The following is a 23,139-nucleotide window of genomic DNA, read 5'->3' on the forward strand; positions in this document are numbered from 1 at the left end:
CTGCCTTCCTGTCTGATACGGAAATTAGTTCTCGTTTGCTGAAGACGATCTTGGCTTGGAAGTAACTTGTGATGAAGAATTTTCTAACAGTTACCCCAAAAGTTAATAAGCCCTGTTGTTAAAACGTTTACACACTTTTTCCCCCCCAGTAGAGGAAACAGTGGGACTTGCCACCTCCAGATTTTGTCACACTTGGCCAGTTCGTCTTATGGGGCTCCTTTACATTACTCCCATATTTCTCCATAGGAATCTGGGCTTTGATCAAACCATTCCTTAAAGCCTGAGTATAGATCTGGCCTTTATTTATCGACACTGAAGTGGACTCAGCATTAGCATCTGGGGACAGAAGCAAAAGATTGCTCCTAGTCAGGAGGAGTTTAGCAGCAGCTATGGGCTTCGGCTATTCCTCCAACACGGAGCGAGTGGGGAGACAGGCCTGCCCGTAGCGCCACTCACGCTATGCAGAAATGAAACAGTGACAGCAATTTTCCTCATTTGCTACTTCTCAACAGTAGGTCACCTCTCCCAATGACTCAGTGATACTCTCTCCTTGCTAGGTATTCAAGTAGTACCTGCCATTATCAAAGAAGAGTTTTGTCGACAGCTTCCCAGCATTGTAGAGATCCCTGCTTTTCTGAGCTGTAAGCTTCTTACCACCACAATTAATACCAGCTGAGGATTAAGTAAGTAAGAGCCTCACGGAACACATATCTTCTAATATCTTCCATGTGATACATATAGACTGAACTTAAAGTCTCTATATTACAATTTTTCTAATCTTTCAGCTATTCTTGTGGTTTGTTAAAAAAAAAAAAATCTTTCTCTAATTTATCAGTGCTCTTCCTGAACGGGTAGTCTGAAAATTGGATATGGTATTTTAGCAATGTTTAGACCTGAGGTGTATAGTGAAGAGAAAGAAATACAGTGGTAGAAATTATTTGAGAAGACACACACTTGGCTGAAGTTCCTTTGTGAGGAGGTAGTACAGAAAGGACTTTTTTCTGCTGCTCAGTAAGAACTGGGGAAACCTGAGGGAAACATGCTAGTTTTTCTATAGATTCTTTTGCGGGGAGGAAGTGATTGGCCAAAACCGAGAGAGGTTTGAGATCTGGTGGAGCCAAATTAGGAGAATTTATGTGACAAAGAGCTGATGTGCAAAAGGGAAGATTGAGGATCATTTTATTGTGTGGTACTAGGTGCTGAATAATCATATATGTGTCCTCAAAGAACATGCGAATGAAGGGGGTGGCAAAACAGATCTCCATGAAGTGGCTAAGAAGGAACATGTAAAATGATGGCTCCGAATATATCGGAGTGTTCCTGTGAATTCAAAAGGACCAGGAAAGAAAGACTTGAGGATGAAGAGAGCAAAAGACTTACTTTGTAAGTAATTTATAAGTAATTTCTAGCCACATTCAACCCAGAGGAGGTTTGCAGTTCAGGCAAAGTCTGCTCAGGAACAAGGCAGAGTTGCTTTCATCCCTAAAACAGAACAGGGCGTTCCTAAAACAGGGGAAACATGTCACAGTGCTGCTAATCCCTCTGAAGTAGGTCAGGCTTGCAAAGTGGGAGAAGATACACCTCATTTGAACCTGATTAAGAGCATGAAATGAGAAATGGATAAAAAGAGAAAACAAGGAGGGCCAGTTAGAGAAGACAACTGTCCGGGCCAGGCCATTTATTACTTTCATGATTACTTCAATTACTCTGTCCCTTACAAAACTTACTCTCCTTTAGCTTCATTGGGCTTCTGTTGAACCTGTACATCTTCAACTTTTACCCTATATGTGCGTGGGTTGCTCTGCTGGCTTTGCATAGATATTGAGAGTTACAGTTTTCCAACTTCCATGCTCCGGCTGCTGGTACAGAAAAGGTTTAGGAATCAAGCTGTCAGTTTAGGTTTTGACAGCTGTTGATGGAAGTGTATCCATTAACTGCAGTTAAGTTTTGGACAGAATTTGAAAAAAAAAAAAAGATTTATGAGTTCATTTCTGTAGTTGTTTGTTTTAATCTTGATTATAAAATGGAAAGTTCAACTATAGTATGGAAAGAACAAGTGTGGTAGACCCGAATGAAGGGGAGACGGCAACAACATATCTTGCTCCTGTTCTGTGATACTGCAGGCACTCATGTCACAAATATTTCTATACTGGAATGATAATTTACCTTGGTGACAGGTCCCTGCTCTGCAGAGAGGACACCACCAAAATACGTTGTTTCCTAGACCTCCCTAGCAGTAATTTCAGTGTTTCTCTTGAAGGACATGAGGTAGAGACTGCTTTGTGCTCCATAAGTATTTTCTCTGTGTCAAGTCTTTATGTTCGCTGAACTAAAATTTAGCCTCCTGTGATAGTGTGACTTTCCACCGGAAAAAGAAGGGAATTAAAAACGAATTGATTTTAAGTGTGTGGTACAGGGGGTACAGTTAGAAAACTTTTTCTGTAAGTTTGTTTCTATTAGGTTTATTTTCTGCTTTATTGAATGTTGTCCTATTATTAGTTTGTGTGGGTGTCTCATGGTTGTCGTGGTTTAATCTCAGTCGGCAACTAACCACGCAGCCACTCGTTCACTCCCCCCACCCGGTGGGATGGGGGAGAGAATTGGAAGAGCACAAGTTAGAAAAAGTCATGGGTTGAGATAAAAACAGTTTAATAATTGAAATAAAATGATAATAATAATATGATAATAATAATAATACACAAAACAAGTGATGCACAGTACAATTGCTCACCACCCGCCAACCGATGCCCAGCCAGTCCCCGAGCAGCGGCCCTCCCGGCCAGCTTTCCCCCAGTTTATGTACTGCGCATGACGTCACATGGTATGGAATGTCCCTTTGGCCAGTTTGGCTGTGCCCCCTCCCAGCTTCTTGTGCACCTCCAGCCTTCTCAGTCGGTAGAGCATGGGAAACTAAAAAGTCCTTGGCTAGTGTAAGCATTACCTAGCAACAACTAAAACATCGGTGCGTTATCAACTTTGTTCTCATCCTAAATCCAAAACACTGTACCAGCTACTAGAAAGGAAATTAACTCTATCCCTGCCGAAACCAGGACAATGGTAAAGAAAGGTATTCCAGCATTCTTGATGTGTTTTCTTTCACTGTGTGCCATGATGGATTCATGACACTGCCTAAAGCAGAATAAATTATTGTAACACTCATTTTCCTAAAATATACCTAATATCACCTTCTATGTAATTTTTTCAGTTCTATACTGGATTTCCAGAACTACCTTCCTAAGCTTTTGGAATTTGTTTTTGATGAATTGTTTGTAAAACTAGAATATAAGAGGTTATTATCACACAGACAATAGCAATTTTGGTATTTCCAATTTTAATTTAGTCTGTACATGTGCCTAACAAAATAATACTTGCAATATATTTTTCAGGATGTGAATGGTAAAAGAGTTTGAAACTTGGTTTATAATTTAAGACAAATAATGTAGTAGAGAATAAACAATATATGGCCAGAAATAAGTATTGCATGCATGTTCTAACATGGATTTATTAACCTTAAAGCTTGTGATATTTAAGGAGAATGGTGCAGTTTAAAATAGATCAGTAAATACACAGCACTGTAACTAACTGTTGGAAACTCACCATGGCTCTGCCTTTGATATCTATTTAAAATGAACAAAAACTTTTATACAAGAGTTTGACTTTTGGCCAGGAATGTTCGTATCTGCCCCTTCATAAATAAGACTACAAAATTCGTTGGACTATTAAAAAAAAAAATAAAGAGCTTTCTTGTTCATATGAATCAAGTTCATATGAATCTGATGACTACCCACCAAAAAGTAGATATATAATGACAAGAGGAAATCATATTTTGCACCTTCATAAAGAAAGCCAGTGAGGGTACTGTACCCATAATACTTCTAGTTACATTTAGTTTTCAAGAACATCTCTGACTAACTTTGAGTTTTGCTGTCCTGCATAAACGTGAAGAACTAGAGTGGTCCTGTCAAGCACTCCAATTTGAAGATAAGTTATTAAAGGTATTCAGCATTGAAAAATGTATCTTACTATCAAAAACCTCACCGCTCATTTGTTGTTTATGCTTCTTATACAGGGAAGTTAACGTGCATCACTATAGGCACATGAGTGTGCACTAACAGTTCTCCCTTACCTTCCTGGATGGCTGCTCTTGATCTTGTATTATTAAATAATATAAAAAAAAATGCTTTTTCATCTTGCCTGCATGTCCAACTACAGAAGACACTTGGCTACCAAGGTGAAGTTTGTCATACAAAGACTGGAACAGTAGTGTACCAGAGTGCAATAGTGCTCAGTGTACTTCCCGCAGCCAGAGGCATCCTTAACCTCCAGGGAGCAGAGATGCCAGAGAGAACCTGATTCAGGAAGCATACGATGCCTACGTGGGAACTAGAGGAACAGCTTGCTTGCTGGCTTTGAAAAGGCGACTGCTCAGCAGGGAATCTGGGACAGAATGAATGAGATTTGGAACCTGAATGGCAGCCTCTTTCTGGTGAAGTGTCTCAGTACTGGTGTCTTTACATACCCTCCACAGTACAAAATGGAGGGACAGGAAGTCATTTGCAAGCCTTATGTAATATCCAGTCCTGTAAAGAGGTGCATGCTGGGGGATTCCTCTACCCACACAGCGCTCCACCATGCAGGCATGCCTCCGCATCCTTATCTTTGCATAACTCAAGCATAGACCTCCTACAAGATCATCTCCCACCTCTAATGTGCATCTGTTCATTTCTGCCTGTCAAGCCTCTTCAGAATTTAAAAGAAAGAAGTTGCAAGAGATAGGAGAAGCAGCTTTCAACTTTGAGTGCATCAGATCAGGACAGATCTGATAAGAAATGTGAATTTGCCTGACTTCTCTTTCTTTCTTTTTTATTTTTCCCACAGTGGAATACTCCTGCTGTGTAAGAAACTGTTTCTTGCAACATATTTTTCCTCAGCAATAAAAATATCTCCAAGGCAGAAGTACAATTCTCTTTTTAGACCTGACACCTCCAAAGCCTGATATATGTGGCTGAGTGAGTTAGATGAAAAGGTATTATTAGGTTTTTATTAGATTACGATGCAAGCTCAAGCTAGCTAGGCTTGTCAGCCAGTAAATCTAGTGCAAATGTCTGTGGCCAAATTCTGCTCTTGTACATGTTGCAGTTTGTGGTCAGCATTCCTCTCTACTGTGCTACTGGTTCCCTTCTATCAATTGTCAGAAGGCCATAGGTCTACACAGGGCATGATTTACAACAGAAACAGTCACTGACATAGAATAATTCTGATTATGCTCCCAAATTAAATCAGAAATAATGCTATTAAAGGCAAAGGAGTTATTCTTCCTTATACAATACATGAATCCAAAATTCAGGCCTTTATCACAAGACTGTAAGATTTGTTGGATATGGCATGGATATTTATTTATACATGGCTTTTTACCATCAGTGACTTCTTGTTTCAAAAATAACCCTTTTTCGGCTCCTTTCCGGCAGCTGCATGTTGTGTTAAAGAAGTGAATCAAACTGTGTTGAAGTCAGGTAGACGTGGAGATTTTCTACTGACTTCAGCAGGGACTGCACAAGAATTGGGTCTCTGAAAGCTGCACGGGGTACTGCGAACGCAGCAAGTGCTTTTTCCCTTCCAGGCAGACCGATAGTCTCACTAACAGCAGGCAGCTCTCTCCACAGTACGTCATACTCATTTTAAACCTGCTCTGAATGCTGCAGGAGCTCAGCAGCAAAGCAGGCTGCCCAAGGGCACAGATGTAAACCCAGGCTAAGCTTACAGATGTTCTATGGCAGAGTATCTACTGTGCACTCTATAACACACAAAATATATGCTGTAATTTTTATTAAAGATCGCAATACTTGAAGACTTCCTGTGAAAAGAATAAAAGCTCACCTGAAAAGATGGCATGTTTGAAAATGAAAACTGTCGTATCATAAGCTAAGTTCTTGCTTGTAGTCAATTTTTGGCTAAGTGTCTCAAAGACATATTGCAGCAGAGCTATAAATCCAGATGCTATTGCAAGTAGTTCTCAAGCCAAGCTTCCACAAATTCTAACCTGTGCAAATATCTATATATATTAATCTGAATTTAGTGGTGAGATAAGCAACTTCTGATGAAAGCAGCAAGATATACATGAAACAATAAAGAAATATTTTCCAATGTATTGCTGTATCTGCACTACTTTTTCTGAGTTTGTAGTCATTCTCTCCCGCAGCAAGAAAATGTATCTTCATCTAAATGCAGTGAAAAATAACATTTCTGGCCCCCATCTGAAGAGTTAATGGGTATGTTGGCTTGATATGTATGCCAGTATTTCTGAGACTTCTGTGGGAATGGTCTTCTCTAATAATTTTCAAGTTCTAATAAAGTAATGTTCATCTCTCTCCTTCAGTATTTCAAAACAGGTATAAAATCCTTATCCTGGATCTCCTGTTTAACCAGTGATTACCTACAACTCTGGGCGTATTTCTCCTGTTCCTTTTCCACTGACCTGTGCATTATGTAGACCAAGGACAATGGACAAGTAATGCTCAGTCCTTTTTTTTTTCTTTTTTTCTTTTTTTTTTTCTTGGCAACCATTTAAAGAAGGTAAACACCTACACAAGGCACTGCAAGGCACTGGAAAAATCCACCTATACAGAGAAACTTACTGAAATGCACAATGAATGTAAGAAATGTAGTTATGTAACTATATTCTGCCATAGCCTTGCCACTGTAATTCTCCTTGCTCTCCCTTTCCCAGGGACAGTTTAAAATAAGTTACTTGAAAGAAGAATTACATTGCAATATGAGCTGACTTTATCTCATCACTCATCTTGCCTCACTAGCGTCCAATAGACATTTAAGGCCATTTATCCTTCGGACAATGATCTCAAATTGTTCCTGGAATATTAGGAACAAGATCACTTTCAGTTATAGTCATAAAATCGCCCCACTGATTTTAGAGAGGTTAGTTACTTGAATGAAAATTGGATTCGATCCAAAAAAATTTCTGTATTGAAATGTAAAGCAGGCTGAGCTCAAAATTCTTGGTCCTGACAGTGTCTTTTTTCATAACCAAAAATCCAGATGAATGAAGAGCCAGCCAAAACAAGGTGATTTTATTACCATTGACAGGCTGGATTGTCTCTGCAGCATTGCTACAAAATGGAATGAGAAGATTGCTTACATTTCACAGTAATTTATGTGGCCATAAAAATATTTCTCTCTGCTCCGAAAAGAGGTGGCATATAGATCGTTAAGCCTCTGCAAGGATGTATTTATGAATGGGCCTCTGCTGTTGGTGACTAAATGCTCTTACAGGTGCCAAAGAAAATGGGCCACCCAGATAACTCTGCTTCCAGCCTAGTCTCCATCTGGTACAGAGCATCCCCATAGCTCACTGTGCAGCTGCTTGCGTGTGACAGTTGCCAGAGGCCCATACGCTGCTGCTGTCGAAAAACCCTTTTAGGCAGTTTGTCATCTGGGGGTTGCAATTGCCTTTCAGGTAGCGGGACAGTGATCATGGGCCTGCTGTTGTAGTCCCTATTCAGGAAAAACTGTTAGATTTCGCAGTTTTGCTTGAAGAGTTACTGCTGGATTAGGCTACAGATTGTTAGATTGAGAAATTGTATCTTGTTGCTGGGACATACAAAAGCAGAAGTCTTTTTAAATGCAAATTGTCTGAGAAAAAGACTACTCAAGCTTCCAGGAAGCTGAAATTCTAGTCTTTTATTTGCCAAGGCCACAAAAAACTTCAAATATACAATCAGCAACCAGTTATCATCCCATGATTAAATGCAACGTCCAAAGTGTCCATAAATATTTAAGCCTATTGCAACTTTCAGACATGTGGTTTGATAATTAAGGTGATCAGTGTAAAGAAAATGATTGCTTTTTCTCTGGGGGGTTCCTGTGCAGAGCACTTAAGTGATCCAGCCCTAGAATACAAGGGTGTCAGGCACAAAGTCAGGATAATATTTTTCTTTTGAAAGAAAGAAGAAAAACTGTAGGGGGTGCACATTTATCTGAAGTGTGGGCTGATGATAGGACTTATTTAAAACTTTCTTTCAGAGCTACCCTTTTGCCAAAGAATGCATTAGCAGATATCTAGAAATAGCATGTTTTGCAGGGAAAATGAATGTTGAATTTGGTAAGTGCTCAGAGCCTTATTTGCCAGCCTTTTCCTGTTAAGTACTGTTCAGCTCCACAAGCAGACAACATAAAACAGATGTAATCAATAAGTGGATTATGTATGGTAACAATCTAAAGGATGCTTTAAGGATATAAATATGTAGTCTTAAATGGCTTATTCCAGAAGAGCCCTGTACTGAAAGTTCATTTTTATTGCTGAAATATTCCTAGCCACGGTGCAGCTTTCTGTGTGGCAACCGTTTCATGGAAAGTGTTCCTGGTCTTTCAGCTTCATCCATAAGCTCTTAAGCCTGACTTTCCTGGATGCCTTTTCCCCTTGAGGGAAACCCGAAATACATTGTGCACTTTTCAAGGTTTACATATCTTCAAATATCTTTTTTTCCATCGGTATCAGCTGATTGAGTAAGAAACAAGTTATCTTGCTTTGCAAATGGCATGTAGTTTATTATACCAAAGTTACTGAAGAGTAATTTTCAGGGACTCAGACCTGACCCTACAATAAACTGCTGTTGGCATACACTTAAGCACAGAGAAAGAGGCAGCTGGCAAGGTAGAGATCTGCTAAGCAGCAACTGCCAAAGCAAGTCCGCTTTGGTTTTAGACCCTCCTGTCTCTACAGGCAAGGAGACCGTAGATCCAAGTCTTAACATTCTAGTCCTGTGACTCTCTGGTCACTCCTACAGCCTGTCGCTCAAGCGAGTATGCCATTTGGCATACTTGACCCTGATTATAGCTCATGTCGCAACTCTCTTACCCAGTGGGAATGTTACTGTCCCACTGCTCAAAACACTGGGAAAGGGTGGATTTCATATTTCTGTGCCTCGCCCAGCAGAACAGCTTTTGATCCAAATGCTTCTGTAGCACAAGCAATGGATATTCTTTAAGCTGATATTTTACATTTTGTTCCCCCATTTCTGTGAATTTTTCTAGTGTAAATGAATAGGTAAAATGGGAAAGCATAAGACAACGATGACCTCCTAATGTGACTTCTTGGTTTATATCTAAAACCCCACAGGCAGACATTTTGCTTCTGTCTCAGAAATGCATTAGTATAAGAAAACCACCAAGACTGTAAACCTGAAGGCAACTGAAGCCAAAGGTATCTTGAAACAGCCACATTAAATGGCTGAGCACACATTCATACTTGTAACACTGACAGAGCCTTGGCTCTGTAATCTCCGTAATAGGAAGGTTACTTTATGATTTGGCTTCATAGAGAATTGTACTTTTGGCAATCTGTTAGGATATAGCTATAAATTACCTGATTCATTTTGATCTAAATATAGATCCATACGCATGGAATATGTCCTGCTAAAATCACAACTTCTAACAGCAGCACTCTTGTTCCTCCTTTCACACATCTTTGTGAAGAAGCTGAATTACGTGCCTCATTGAGGTAGAAGAAAAAAATACTTTATTGCAGTTTAGAAAACAGTAAAAATTATTTTATATGATTGAACCCTCCAAGCAATTTCTTAAATGCAACCATATGATTTCTGTTGCAGAAGGCAGAAAAAAGCCATAAGAATATACAGGGAGTCACCCAAGTCCCACCACACCCTAAGAAATGAGCTCTGCTGTCATTCTCTAAAACAGAGGGCTGCCATTTGGAAATGTAACAGACATTTTTCTAAGTCCTCTTAACTGTCTGCCTACCATTTGCTGCTACTTGTGGTTCAGTTATTTCCCAGTAAAATCTGTTCTGTGAACAAAAGGCCAGACAATTAGAACAACTTTTTGGCTGGTAACAGGTGCTGGTTGCTTCCTCTGCCCAAAAAGGATTGTGTATTTTATGCCCAGAATTTCTTTTGGGGCTCAGTACTATCCCGTAACATAAATATCAAACAAAATACCAAATCTCAATAATGCTTGGGGTCTGCAGAGAAGGTGTAGCCCCTCCCTTGAGGTTACTGCAGCACCAATCTTCTGCTGTTTTTACATTCTGTTCTTATTTTCCAAGGGTCTCTGGTAAAAATACAGATGGCTTTTAAAGGGCCAGTCCTCATGTTCTAGGCTATATTTGCTTATCAGCAAAGTAGCCACCAGAACCTTCTATAAACAGAAAAAAGGTATGTTATAGAAAGGGCTTAAGAACAAATGAATCCAACCACTGCTTTTAGCTTCCTGAAGTCTGTTTGACTAGGTAGAGAATCTTAGAATTACAGGCTCCAAATATGCAGAGCATTACCTGCTAATCCAGGCTCCGTGGAAAGGCAGAGACCACTGTAGTAGGTGGACAAGCTAAAAAATCTCTAATGTTAAAAGCCATTGCAATAGATACAGTGAAGAACCATGGCAGTTAGAAAATAGCATTTTCCTACACAGAGCTATAAAATTAATTACACACTCATACAACTGACAGTGAGAACTAAGATTGCTGGCAAGAGTTCATAGCTACTGACATAGGTAAAAGTTTGCTGGATGCAGTAGTGAACACGGCTGTGAAAAAGCAAACCTTGATCACATTTTAACAAAACACATCAAAAGCCTTTTAGGTCTCTCTGCTTACAAAACTTACATGATGACTAGCTACCCCAGAGAGTCCTCCTCTTGCAAAGAGCTGTGTCAGGGCCCCAAAAGCCTATTGTGAGCTACAGCCCACCATACCCTGGGACTGCTCCCTGCATGCCTGAAGGCTGTCTCCCCAGATAAAAAAAAACCTTTTAGGTCTCTCTGCTTACAAACTTACATGATGACTAGCTACCCTAGAGAGTCCTCCTCTTGCAAAGAGCTGTGTCAGGGCCCTGAGGGCACTAATAAGCTCTATTGCCCTGATCAGCCTCACCTGGGACCCTGCCCACACCCCTTCCCATAGGCCCTTGGGCCCCATTTAAGCTCAGGCCTGGGCCCTATATACTGCTTTAAGCTGTCCTGTAGGGGTGCTAGTCTCTGGTTGTGTCTTATGGTTGTCTTCAGTACTTATATTGTAGTTTTGTCTTCTGTTGCTCTTGTTTAGGCTGCCTGAATGGCCTGTAGGCCTGGTCCATCCTCCTGGTGTGTCTGGGGCTGTCAATGGTTTCTGTTGTCTGTAACTGGTACTGTGTGCCATGTTCAGATCCTGCAGTGTGGTGTCCTGGATAGGTCTGTGCTGGGGTCACCTCAGGACCTAGCTCAGCCCTACTCATGGGGTTGTACTGTTTTTGCTGTTACTTGATGTGCGAAGTGGGAATGTGGATAGACTAGGGCTGGCGTGAAACTACAGAGGACAAAAGTTAGTGTCATTTTAAAAAGTTGAACTTAAAGTTTTCTGAGACTTTAGTAAAGCTGAGAAGCATCTAGTCTTGCTTTGAAAATCTAGAAATGGGCAATCCACTGTTTCTCTCATCACATTTTTTAGCGTTTAATTGGCCTAAGAAGCAAGGGAAGAAAGTAATATTTCTCAAATGGTGAATTTTGCATGGTATTTTGTTACAATAGGATGTATGCTTGTCACAGACTCCTGTCAATGAAACCAACAGGATTACAGAGAGTGGGATTTGCTTCTGTAGTTCAGAATAGGCTGTTTAGAGAAATGGATTACTGAATGCTAAACTAATCTTCTGAAAGAACCTACTTACTTTTGGCCTGGAGACGAATGGAGATTACTGGCAGTTCCTCAAGAGAAGAGAGCTGAGAAGTGAGGTGTTTAATGCTGTTTATAGCCAGAGCTTTTTGTATATCTTGTATGCTTGACCAGAAAATATGAATACAAGTGTCATATTCAGATCAAACACCCATTTGCAGAGTATCTAGTTTCCATGAATGGCCAAAAGCAGGTTCCTGGAGAAATCAGTTAAGAAATGTGTATATACTGCTATACCTAGGCCAGATGCAGTTAAAGCTTTTGAAAGTGTTGCAGTTTCAGTATTTGTTGAATTGGATTCACCCAGCTACTTATGGTTGGATTCTAATTGGCATCACTTTGTATGTTTCTGCAGGGTAGCATAGCAAACCTGGCATACTTAATAAGATTGCCATGCTGCTTTCACAGCTTTAACTGTCAACCTACTTTTGTTCTGAAGAAATGGAAAGGCTGTTTATTAAAATACAAGCTGGAAGGAGGGGAAAAAAGTTAGAGGGGATGTTTGGACTTCTGAGTGTTTCCTGAGGCATGAGAAAACATTGGGAATGTGTAAGTCTCCTTTCTAAGGATGACTGCACAGTAAAAATGTCTCTTCGGATCAAAATTTCCTCCCTTTCTGACTTGAAACAAGTATCTTTCCCTCTGCCAGCACATTTTACAGTACATCTTGCTGTTTTGTAGCAGTTTGCAGTATGTCTTGCTATCTTTGAGCTGCTTTGCAGTCCCTGTTCAGTTGTCTCTTTCTCAAGGCATCCAGGTGAGAGTAGCATTGTGAGGGGTTTAATGTTAATGAAGATAAAGGAGTGAATCAAAGTCTCCTTTGTAGTTTCTGGTTTTAAGAGGCTTGAAAAGGTCTGTGTAAGCTTTCTTACACATAATACTGTGTGCATACCCTAAATATATTTTTATCCTGAATATCTCAGTAAGGTTAGTGAAACTGATGCAGATAGAGAATGACTTATGTAGCCCAAGGTCACCAAGCTCATCTGAGTAGAACAGAGTTAAATGTGCTTCCTTCATTGTATTGTTCTAACAACTCAGTCATGTTTTCTGCATGTCTTCAGTACTTTATTTATTTGGACAAAACAAATACCTTCTGCTCTTCAATTTCCAAATAGCCATTCTTCATGTAAGGACAAATGTTGTATTGTTGTGTTTGCTAATAGGGTTTTTGCAGCCTATTTTTAATTTTGTCCTCAGGAAAGATTTTTCCTGACAGATGTAGGAGTTTGGTTTGAAACACACTGGCTTTTTTGGGGGGTGTTCTACTTCTGTGTTCAGATGTACTTGACAAGCTGTATGATATTAAGCGAGCTAAGGTTTTTTCCAATACCTCCCCTTCATTCCTACTGGTCACTACCACTTTCCACATTGCTAACACTTTGTACAGGTCAGTGCCTTTAGAAACACTTGTGTGTCAGAATACCCTAGTGAGGGATGTTAATATTATTGCTGTACTTGCTTACAAATTGGAAATTGTAGCAAATACCATGTGACAACTCATCCTGAATCTATGGAGTTGAAAGAAAAAACGTTGCTAAGATAAAGTGAATTTGTGGAATTACCCTTAGTTACCTGTTTATGGACTCTGAGACCAGGCTCCTCTTTCTCATCTGACTAAACCTAAACATAAGATTTGCAAGGCTGGATCAGACAAATTTCTGTCAAACCAAGGGTCCTGTGTCAACACTGGGTAGCAACAAATATCTAGGGAGAGTACAAGCTCAGGCTGTGCATACTGTCTTTTCTATCTTGGAAACACCTGGCACTAATAAGGTTTCTGGAGCACTTAATTTATCTTTAATTGTCAGCAATGGACTTCTGTGAATTTGCTTATCCCCTATTTCAACTTGTTCATAGTTCTTGGATCCTTTAGCAGTAGGTTCCACAACTTAATTATGCTTCGTATTGCAAAAGTAGTTCCTGTATTTCCTTAAGATCTGTGGCCTCATAACCAGTGGGTTGCATCTTAGATTTAGTACTGTAAGAAATAGATAACAAATTTTTCCTTCCCCTCCTTTTTAGGATTCTGTAGACCAAGTGCTGCTCCACCGACTGTGGTGGAATCCAGGCTGCTGATTTATGAAGTGAAAGCAAATGCCTGCTCTAGATGCAAATGCAACTTGCATTTTCTACCTCTCTCCCAGTTACTTGGCATTGTAGTATGTTAATGACAGCTTGGAGCAGGTGTGATTTCCATTTCTGTGTGATGAACCAGTTGTGTACTTATCTTTTGAAAATGTGATGACAGGTTGGGAATGCATCCAGTTAGACAACCCGTGTCCTCCTCAACACTTGCTTGTGTTGGTGGATGCTGTGCTCAGTCAATTAACAGTTTGTCAACAGCTGATTACAGGATAGCAAAACTAAGATAGCACCTCCTGCTAAGTAGATTTTGCTTCTTTTAGGATATTGGCACTTTGATAATGACATTCTGTTTCCAGACTGAGCTTGGTTTCCTTGCTGGTACTTCTAGCCTCTCTTGCTGTGCAGAGCCTCAGTCTGAACAGCAGATTTGTTGCAGTTTCTGAGACTCTGAAGGTTTTCTCAAATTTCCTTCACAGTAACAAGGAATTAAGACTGGCCCTGAAATGTCTTGGTGATAAATCAAGCCTTAAGTCACTGTAAGACTGTGGAAGAATACTCTGCTTCACAGAAGGTGAAGGGGCTATTTTAATCATGGAATCATAGAACTGCCCAGGTTGGAAAGGACCTCTAAAGATCATCTGGTCCAGGCTTTCATGGAAAAGGGAGCATAGATGAGATTATCTAGCACCCTGTCCAGCTGCATCTTGAGAACCTCCAGTGGTGGTGACTCCACCATATCCCTGGGGTGGTTTGATCTTGACTGAGCTTTCCTGTGTGGTGTAAGCTTCTACATGAATGGCATACGTGCTTTGTCTTTAGCAGAGCTGTAGGTTTTTGAGTACTTTTACTTGTCCTTGTCTCCACAAGGCTTTACTCCCAAGTGTTCAGCTGTCTCTTTAAGATGCACCTGAGGCATGTCTATAGCAGCAAGCAGAATGACTGGCTCTTTCTCCCTACACTGTGAATGCTTGCTTCCAAATCTCTGTTAAGAAATAGCCGTATTTCTAGAGACCCTTTACATTTTCCTTTAGCTGTTTTCTGATGTTAAGCTGATGCTTGTTTTTTCCAGTCTGTGCTCCAATGTGGTCAAACTGTGTTCTAGCATTTTCTATTTATTTGTAGCATTTTAGAGTGTATACTTACAGATTCAATTCTCTGCAAGGTACAGGTACCAGGCAATTCATTATGCATTTCCTTAGCTTATTATAAGAGACAAATAGAAGCATAGAGTGCTTTAAGGATAAATACTAATAAACTCTCTTGAAATTTCTGTTTCTGCACTTAGTGCAAGACAATGAGAGCTGTATGGGCTAATGCTGTGGGCAATATTTCCATCAATGTAGAGTGGGGAAAAAAAACCTACCAAATCAGAAGGGCAGCATTTAATGCTCGCTTTTTCCAGGTATGCATAAGTGCCCAGGCCTCCTGGGAGGCTAATTAGTCCCTATGAGAACATTGTTATCTGATTATGTGTACAAAGTAAAGATGGCTTTCTCAACTTCCTCTGTCTAGAAATTGTAGGTCACTAGCATAAATTGAGTGCTTGGGCTCAAGATGAGTCCACTACCTTCCTGCTCTCTTCCATGTTGCCAGAGTAGAGGTGGGAGGGAGCAAACTTTCTCAAGCCTGGAACTGGAATGGCAGCTGAAAGGCTGCCCATGGAGACTCTCCTCATATGCTGCACTGTAAAAAGGATCATAGCTTGGAGGCAGAATGCTGAACTTGCTGAACTCTAAGCATCCCTGAAACCCATATCTCGGTTTGGAGATGCTGCTGGAGTTCAGGCAGGCTCTCAAGGCCAAGTTGCCTAGAGAGCCTTTTCACATCCATCCTTCCATCTCTGCATATGCGCACAACTCTGCATGGCTGAGGGCAGAAGCAGGAGTTATCTGTATGATTTTTTCACTATTTGTGCTGCTTATATCCTTTACCTGGCTTGTTATGTACAATTTGCATTCTACTTTTGTTAGGGAATGGTATGGGGAAGAGAGGCTGGAAGGAATGTTCAAGGGAAATATGCCAAGAGTTCACTTATAATAGTTCATATGATCTGACCAAAAATGTTTTAAGACTTATTCAGAAAGCTTAGCGTGAAGCAATTAGAAGTGTAAAATCAGTATGCCCACATGAAAGCATATTGAACAGATGTTAGCATACTCTCCTTCAGGGATAAAATAACCGCTAATACAGCCCTAAATCTCTTGCAGGATCCATCGATTCCGGAAAATACAGTATCATTCTAAGCATTCAGAGATCTGACTTGACCTTTTTAATGTTTTGAAATTTTCTGTCTTAACTTTGCTTTTGTGAGAGAAATGTGGTGGTGAACCTCGTTTCAAGTCACTTTAGAAGTACGCAACACAATGAAATCTTTATTGAATACTTCACTCCCTTCCTCTCCCTCTCTTCCCCAGTTCTTTATGGCAGAAATCACTTCTGCAATTTACTTTAATGGGACTTTTCCAGTCCAGGGAGAATTGCTGTAGGATAGGTATAAACTTGAATGATCTTTGTGTCATGCCGAGTGCTTGATGAACTCCGTGTTCAGAGACACTTTACCTTGATAGAGCTCCACTGATTGCAGTGGACTGGTTTCTAACATTCCTATTTTTAATGGCATCAAAGCAATGGGGTCAGTATTGTAAGATACATTAGACCTGAATTTTCATATAGTCTAGAAATATTTTCTTGGCTTTTTTCCAGTTGTGTACCCACTTGTGTTCTGGAGAGTAGAAACTGTAAGGGACAGTTCCATGTAGGTCTTGCATTACAGTTAAACTTTATTGACTTCCATCATAAAAATAGATGTAAGAAAAACTTATTAAAACTAAATAGTGTGTTAATAACCTGCTGTTTTCTTCTTGGGACATATGTGAGCTCATTACTGGACTCTTGATCACTGTTGCTCCAATATATATTTAGAAAATTCTTTTGCTGCCTCTACAGAAGTAATGAACTTGTTTCATCTCATGCCCTTGTACACATTATAAATGACAGTCCCAATTAAAAGTAAAACTAATAAAATAACACAAACCAAATTATCTGCCTGCACCTTTAGCAATGTTTTCTCTCATTTTAAAAACAAGGGAGATAAACTGAATATGGCAAAATGTGCTGTCTGGATTTTGCAGCTCCCAGCTTTTGACAGTTAGTCTACATCCTCTGCCCTGGAGAAAATTCAGCTGCACATAAAGATAGGAAATAAAATTACTTCTCGGAAGCCTTGGTGTTAAAAAATCTATGGTGGTTGAAACCTAGCAGAATGCTCACAAGCCTTCTCAAATTTTTTTATGGAAAACAAGATCTGTCCTTATACTATATGAAAAATGAGTCCTCTTTTTGGAATAATCTTCATTAATTACCAGGTTAAAGCTCAGATTTCCTTGGTAAAATGAATTTGGACTTTAATAATTACTTTAAAAGGAAGAGTTCCATGGTCTTGTCTTGATTTTCTTGTCAAAACATTGCTTCTTAATGCATTACTTCCATTACAATAAATTGAAGGAAAAGAAAAAAAAATGCTAAAAAAGAACATTAAAACTGTGCAAGGCATGGTGACAGATTGAGACTTGAATTATTATACAATCTTGGAAGGAGTGAGAATGCCCCCTTCACTCTCTGCCACTAGCTTCTTCCACTATGTGCCTGGAAGCATGGTAGGATGCATACTTGCCTATTTCTTGCTCCAGGAGCATGGAGATAATAGTAATAAGCAGACCTTCAAATTCCTTTCCTACCCGCTGGCCCAAGAGTGGGTGAGCAACCAGGAAGCTTTTATGGATATAATCTGTGTTCTTAAAAAGCTCAGTGAATATTGAGCACTTTGCATCCTGCATCTTATTGAAACCCAAGAGAAATAGGCTCTTTGTCAGGTTTAAAAAGGTACTTGGGCTGAGCATTAGAAATGAAGCATTTTCCTGTGTGAATTTGGATTCTTAATTTTAAATATTTCCTTTTTGAAAATCAAACACAGAGGACTTTGAATATGTTACACAAGGACATAAAGGGTAAGAAGGAGCCAAAAAAATATTGGGGACTACAGTAAGGTCTGAGCTGAAAAGTTTCTGCAGGCTACTTGTGAGGCATATTCCAGCTGTAAAATAACTGTTACTAAAAATATCTTAAGATCACTGTATAATTTAGTCAGCTTTGAATGTCAGATCATACAATGGAACACATGTACATATTTTAAAAGCAGAGAACTGATAAAATTAGCCCATTTCTGCTAAGATATTACTTGAACAGATGCTTGCTTTGAGCTGGCATCGTCTCAAGTGTGCAGCAGGGGGGATCAAGCTACCAGCTGGGTGAGAAGAATGGGTTCTGGTCCCTTCTCTGCCACTCTCAACAGTTCACCTCACTTCCTGGTGCATTTGCTTCCCTGTCTGCAAATGGACTGAGGAGCACAGGGTAAAAAGCTCTCTGTAAAAGATACATAAGAGAACAATGATATACTCCCAAAGGTTTTACCGCCGTTATACTCAGATCTTGTATTTTTCATTTAGGAAAGAGTATAGTTAACTAGCAATGACACAGTCACTTGGCATTTTCAAGGTAGATATGCAGTGTGTTCTTTAAGTAGTGTGATTGTCTGTGGACAGCATCCTAATTTAACTCTCATCGTTCTTGAAATACCTTAATGAGAAATTATTTTTAAAAGCCTCAGTACAGAGTAACTTTATTTAAATACTAGGAAAATGATGTATTCCTGTTTTGTTTCATTGATGTACAAATGCTCAAAGCATCCTATAGAAATTCATCATTTCTTAAACAGCTTTCCCTGAAAATTGCAAACAACTTTTTGGATAAATGTAAAAGTGCACTTACTGAATGACAGTGTGCTAGGCCCTTCATCTTCTGGAAACCAGAAACTCTTTGTAAAAAGTAATGAGTTCCTGCTGCTTCTCTCCTGGAAATGGATGGCACAATTCATCCCCTATTGTTCCATGCTATCCAATTTTCATTGTTATTTAATAAAGACAAATAGTCACTAGTTGCCTTAGCGGCATGTTCTTACACAAGCAATCTGGGACTGATAGTCATGGCAAAATGCTGGGTTCATGATAGAAAAATAGAGAAATATCCACTCTAGTGAAATGCTGTATGCAGATGTTGAAATGAAGAGAGTACTGAAAAATGCTAATCTTTTCCTTTTAGTCTACTTTTTGCATATTCACTACTATCAGTTCTACTTGTTTTGCTGATGTACACAAGTTCCTGCATTACAAACTGTTGAGAGGTACTTAAAAATGAATCAGAGGTGGAAAGAATAGGGGTGTTGGCTTTGAACATCCAATGAGAAGTGAAAGCCAGCAATGAAAATCTGTCCTGTCATAGGCCTTCCTGTAGAAACAATCGTTCTTTTTAATAGATCACATTATCTTGGGAAAGGGCAGTGGAACATAGGATACTATTTTGACCTTTAATGTATTAATTTATGTGCACGAAGCAATTATTTAGCCCATACAAATGGGAATATGAAAGTATTAATTGTTGCCAAATTTAAGTGAATAAATGCTTGTTTTTAATTAAAGGATTTGATCCCAACCCTACTCTGGCAAGACTGCCATTTATTTTAGGAAAAGGAGAAATGGACTCAAGTTGTGTATGAAAAATTAAAGCTCCGAGCACATGGGTAATGGAGTTTTTTTTAATTCTTTGGACATTGGATACTTTTGAAGGTTTGGGTGGGAGAAACGCATTTGAGGGGAAGAATTAATTTAAAATGTGTTTTACAAATGTACTCTTGAGAGCTAATGCATCTACAGTGCACTAGCATGGGCAAGTTTACAACTCCTGACTTTCAAGGCTTTACTTCTTAAACTAGATTTTTTTTGCCTTTTTGCAGCAGGCATCTTCAATTTCTTGTGTATTGGGAATACATTAGCAGCGTGTAGGCATAAAGAGTGGCCCAAGATTTCCAGTAGGAAAAATAGGAGGAGTCTAAAAGTCACAAATGGCTTGTACTTTTGTCAGTGTTAAAGTTTAAGCATGTTATAGGCCTCCCGTTCCAAGCTGGTGTGAGGGAGCAGCAAGAACCGGCTGCTCTGCAGCGCAAGAGGAGCCAGAAGCGGAGCATGATGATAATGCAGGCAGGAGGGATCAGGGTCAGATGTAGACCAGTGGCCATCAGCTGTGATGAGGCAGGTCTGAGGCCAAGCCAAGAAACCTGGGCAGTGGGTGTTGGTCAGAGTCATGGAGATATCAGTCTGGGCACAGATGCGCAGCTGGGATGGAGCAGAGGCAGGGGCCAGCAGTAAAGCCTCTGCTTAACATCACTTCCCAAGGAAAGGAGGGGCAGGCCCTCGTTTCTAGCTTTCTTCGCAACAGCTCTTATCGGCAAAGGAACTGCCCTTGGACTCAGCCAGCTAAACTTCTTCATTCCCCCAGTTTGCACTCCTAGAAGGGGAATGTGCTCTGGGCTGACAGCTGGGTCTTTAGTTTCTAAATTACGTATGTTAACTGTGAAGCTGCTTCGTGTACCTTGCCACAAGCCCACAATGCAGGTGATTACAGTAGAATCAGATTAACACAGCATTTTGCTTACTGCCTTCTGCCTATATTTTTAGTAGTCTCTGCTATTGATGGTGCTTGGGATCCAGTTCAGAGTCAACTGAAACCAGTGGAATTGCTTTCATTGACTTTGCTGAACCTTGGGTGAATGTTGTAGGCATGATAATATTCAAAATTTCAGAATAGTATTTTTTAGAACTGAAATATATTCTGGCTGCTTTTATTCCTGCCTTCTATGTTTGTGTATCCACAAACACCAGTTTAAATTCTTAGCAGTTGCTGCATTAGTATAAGAAGAGTTTTCAAAGATTTTAATATTTTGGATATCACTGGCAGAAACTGGCAACAGTTGCAGCACAGTTAAATTGGCCACTGCCCTGCCAGTGTTCTAGATTATGGTTCTCCTAAATTTTCACAATCTCTGAAAGGATTAAAAACTAGCTTTTAAGACTGCTGTGCTCCAAGGCTTTGAACTTGTAATCAATTAGACCTTAAAAAAAAAAAAAATCTGACAGTTTATATAAAGTTGTGTGGGGCTTGGGGGAGTGAGTTTCTTATTGGTTTTTTTGGCTCATGCAGAGATGATGATGATGAACTTTTTAAAGTTTAAAAATGACCTCATAGAAAAATGTAGAGGGCAAAACTATAATGATTTAAATTAGTGCTTTGAAGGTCAGTAAATCAGGCCTATCTTCACAAGGGAAGTTGAGATTTGGTAAAAACATTTCATCCCTAAATAACGTATTTCAGCTATGAATTGTCATCAAAGTGCCTCAAAGTCATCTCTCCCTGGTATTTTATATAATCAAAACTGTGTAGTGGAACTTTCTCATGTATTTTTATTTCGGGCTAATATTTACCACATTTCAGGCATTCAGCGTTTATTCAGAAACTGACATTTCTGCCAAAAAAAGTCTCTCTGAAAGATTTTATTTAAAGATCTGGCTTTCCCTTGAAAAATTTACCTTCTGATAAATTTTCTGTCAGCTCACGAGTCATAGCAGATCTAGTCCTTCTGAATAGCGAGACTATTCAATGTTGTATGTTTTTATGATACCATGTGGATTTTTTTAACTACTTAAGCCACTGCAGTTGTAGTTCTAGTTGAAGAACTGTCTTGCCTAGAAATAGAAGAAATTTGATTCCATAAGTATGACGACCTAGAAAGTGTTTTTCCAGAGCTTCATACACCTCACCTAAGTTACCTTTTCACAGCTACACATGGAGAAATGCAGTACAGAATTGGCTCTAAATGCCTAGAATAGTGCAAATTGAAAATACTGGGGGTAAGGCTGGTATGTGTGCATTAAAGGTAGAAGAGGGGCCACTGAAGAATGTCTTTTAACGGGGAATTCCCCAAGAGGAAAACCTGTTGTCATTGGTGTGTATGTAGCAACTCCAAAGGACAATTAGTGGTTCAGTCAGGCCAGGAAAAAGACAAAGGGAATTAGAACTGGAAGCAGGCCAGCAGAATGATAGATAGCTAGTGGATTAGTCAGTACATGGAAACTTTCTTTGGCATTCATGTAGTCTTCAGTCTCAAAGAACCACCACAATGTTCTCTTGGGAGACTATTTTAAGATCCCACAGAATGTATGTGCTGTTCTTTAGTGTTGAGCAATTTCATCACAAGCTCATCCAGCCCGTTTATTTTTTAATTCAGAAGTAACAAGTGCAGAGTATCCCCTGGATGCATAGTTACTGCTGTTCTACAGGGGAAAAAAGAAGGGGGGGAAGAGGGGGGGAGAGAAAATAAAAAAGTATTGTTGTTTCCAGCTCCACAGTAAATTATTAGTTTCCCCCAGGATCCATTTTGCAGCACACTACAGCCTTTGATTCTCTCACTTATTTTATAGTCATGAGTTCTCTGCCACTAGAAAGGCAATAGAGACCACATTTGCCATAATGTCATTTATGGGAAATTATTTTAGCTGCTAAATAGAAATCGAATTCAAATTAATTGTAAAACTGTTTTCAAGGTTAACTTTCAAGCAGAATTCTTGAGACTTATTCTTAAAAAGTGGAGATTTTGCTGGTTTTATTTGAATTAAATTGTTTAAGTAATTGAACCAAAATGGGTTTGAAGTGCAGCTGTGCATAATATTGGCATTTGGACTCAAATATCCAAATAGTTATGATATCTGAAAAGTCACTTTCTTGTGGAATATGCTTTCACCAACAACATTACAGCTAAATTACAGTTATGCCAACAATGTTAGTTTGCTATTAGAATATCAAAACTACGGGTTATTGTGGAGATGATGCACAAAAATAAAGAAAAGGTTCACTAAGGAACATCAAGCCTAAAAAGTCTTGTCCTTATGTCTGATCAGAGGTTAAAATGAAGCACTACTTACTACCAAAAGCTGGGTGACAGATACGTGCTGATTCAAGCAGATTAAAAGAGAAAGGGGCTTTTTTTTTGAATGCTGGAACAAGAAAGAGAGACTTAATCATAACACACATTCATCTGCTTGCACTTGTTAGCTGATCTGTATAATCGGATTACCTATAAAGTCACGTTTGCCAGGGCAAAGTTGAGTGTACTGTCATATAACATTCCTGTTCGTTTCTCCTTATAAACATTGAGTAAAGCTGAATATATTCATAAGTCTGAAAAACAATTTGGAACCTGTTGTAAAGAACTTTGGCAGGTATTGATTTGTCAAAATAAGTTATTAACTCAAATTTTTACTAAAATGAACAATTCCAGTTCACTTTCCTGTCAATCTTGACTACTGTCAGTGGCTGAGGGGTAGGGACAGGCAAGAGAAAGATTCAATATACCTTTTGTTCTGCCAGAGAGGCTTAATTAAGATTCAAAATACAATTCCATTAAGTCTGTGTTAAAATTAACT

Source organism: Aptenodytes forsteri, unplaced genomic scaffold, assembly GCF_000699145.1.
Source record: "Aptenodytes forsteri isolate BGI_AS27 unplaced genomic scaffold, ASM69914v1 Scaffold5, whole genome shotgun sequence".
Taxonomy (NCBI): domain Eukaryota; kingdom Metazoa; phylum Chordata; class Aves; order Sphenisciformes; family Spheniscidae; genus Aptenodytes; species Aptenodytes forsteri.